The 2,500-nt window shown below is 36.9% G+C and overlaps 1 protein-coding gene across 1 annotated transcript in view; it reads right to left on the reverse strand.

Annotated features, from left to right (window-relative positions):
• The window catches only part of LOC123501860, a 19,084-nt gene extending 18,729 nt beyond the window's left edge, over window positions 1–355 (reverse strand). Inside the window, exon 1 of the mRNA XM_045250897.1 lies at window positions 267–355. The gene's annotated coding sequence lies outside the window, so the exon portion shown is untranslated. The remainder of the gene's footprint in view (window positions 1–266) is intronic.
• Window positions 356–2,500: the final 2,145 nt, after the last annotated feature.

Consider the following 2,500-nt stretch of genomic DNA (forward strand, 5'->3'; position numbering starts at 1 on the left):
TGTCGTAGTCACTGAACTGAATTAACTAGTATCCTCGAGAGAGAGAGAGAGAGAGAGAGAGAGAGAGAGAGAGAGAGAGAGAGAGAGAGAGAGAGAGAGAGAGGGGTGAGTTGTAGTCACTGAACTGAATTAACTAGTATCATCTATCGGCAATCATAGTAAAACAGTAAGTACATCCCAGACACACCATGCATTCACTAAACACCTCCATCAAACACATCATAAAACAACAATGCACAAGTAATCTCAAAGTATAAAACACATACATAGCGAAGTGCCACAGAGCCGGCCAGGAGCTGAGACGACGCACATCCACCTACTTCTCTATTTCTTTGCACACTGACTGACATCCCCGCCCTGACGTAAGGAATCGCCATCGCCCACCGCCTTTCTCAGTTGTCTATTCTCCAATATTAGAATGTTTCAGGATCTCTAGTGATTTTAGTTGCTTTTATATTTTATGAAGTGTTTTCAGAAGGTTTAAGAAGTTGTTTCATAATTTTGTGAGGGAGTATTTGCTGACCCCCAAACAAATGATGGTGAATATTCGTCTTTTAGCTCTGACTTCGTCTTTATTCATGTAATTTCCTGCTTTGACTATGAACATTGATCTTTCTTTAAGATTTATGATTGGGACAGAAAAAAAAATAGTAATAGCTTTCAATGCCTTAAAAGCTCAATTTTTCAATCTATCAACTCGACACAGTACCTTCCAGACAACTATCTCCACTTCTTCAATGACACTCAGCCGTCCTCCGACCTCTTCTACACTGAATATCCTTGGTCTATCCTTCACTTATAATCTAAACTAGAAACTTCAAATATCATTTCTTGCTAAAACAGCTTCTATGAGGTTAGGCATTCTGAGGCGTTTCCGCCAGTTTTTCTCATCCTTTCCAACTATTAACTCTGACTACAGAGGCCTTATCCGCCCATGTATGGAGTACCTATTCGCATGTATGGGGGTGTTCCACTCACACTGTTTTATTAGATAAGTTGGATATATATATATATATATATATATATATATATATATATATATATATATATATATATATATATATATATATATATATATATATATATATATAATCAGATGGAGAACTAATAAATTGCCATTCATCATTTCCCATTAAGTATAAACACAAAATAGAATAGACTAGTAATGAGAAGAACGCATCCAAAAATCATATTAACTAAAATCTACTGAAGAGCAGGAAGCACAGAGATTAGAAGAGAGGAAGTAGACAACAGACTGATAAAAGATGAAAGATTAGCAGAGAGAGAGAGAGAGAGAGAGAGATTATTACCCTATCCAAGGTTGTTTAGCGTGAAACTTACTAAAACACATTGCAACAATAATGTACTTTGGCCTACAGCACAAATCTACTCCAGCTGAGGTGGTGTCTTTCCAGATGCTAGAAATTACACATTTATGAACTTCTGTCTGCAAATGGGTCAACCAAAAACTGGATTGCGAATGTCTTTTCAAGTAAGTGACCATTTCTATCCAGTGATTCAGTGATGGCCACACTGCTTCAGTGTTATCATCGTCGTCCTACGATGCTATGTGGATCAGTCTTACTGGAATTAATTATACTCATAGGACGACGAAGGTAACAATGAAGCAACAGCCAACAACTAGAATATGGGTTTGTAAATAATTTAAGGCTCCTTAAGTGCAGTGGTGTGCCATAAATAGTCAGGCTTCATCAAGCAGATAAAGGTGTAAAGTTGACTAAATGATTCATATAAACAGATTAATTCATTGAAAACCAAAGCTTCGAAAATCAAAGATGAAACACATATGCAAATAAATGAAACATGAAACTGCAACCATAACCATTAAACCAGTACCAAAGAAAATACTTGTTAGAGTTGATTACACTTCAAACATAATCACATTACACATCATCACCACAGTTACTCCGTCCCTCACGTCCATATTCTGAAACACTGCGCCGCACCTCCACGGTCTTTAAAAGGCTCTGATTGAAGTGACATGGATTTTTAAGGGTATCCTGTTTCGTTGTTCTAGAGGCAGATAAAACAATATTTTTGCATTAGTAACAGGAGAAACACTTAAAAGGCTGGGGTGACCATCTCTGCAGCCTTTGGAAATAGTCATAGTGTACGCAAAGTGTTTCTTTTTTAGTACTGGGCCTCACATTTCCACTCTTTCTTCCGCGGCTTTTTCCTTCCAGCCAAAGAATATAATAATACTTACCTCCAGCTTTATGGAATAACAAATCCAAATTCAAGTACGTACACTTTTTCTAGTAAGATTCAACTTTGAGTACTTTGCCACTGATGAAACGGAATCCAGTAATATGGAATCAGCACGTAGTATGGTAATATGTGCTTCATTAACTGGAAGGGATACACATACCATACTGAACACACTGGAGTAGTTAATGATGTACCTTGAGTCAGATGAAATTTCAAACTCACATCCTAGTATGAAATAATACTTTAAAAATTGTATAACTCGGCTGCAGTA

Source organism: Portunus trituberculatus, chromosome 10 (genome assembly GCF_017591435.1).
Source record: "Portunus trituberculatus isolate SZX2019 chromosome 10, ASM1759143v1, whole genome shotgun sequence".
NCBI lineage: Eukaryota > Metazoa > Arthropoda > Malacostraca > Decapoda > Portunidae > Portunus > Portunus trituberculatus.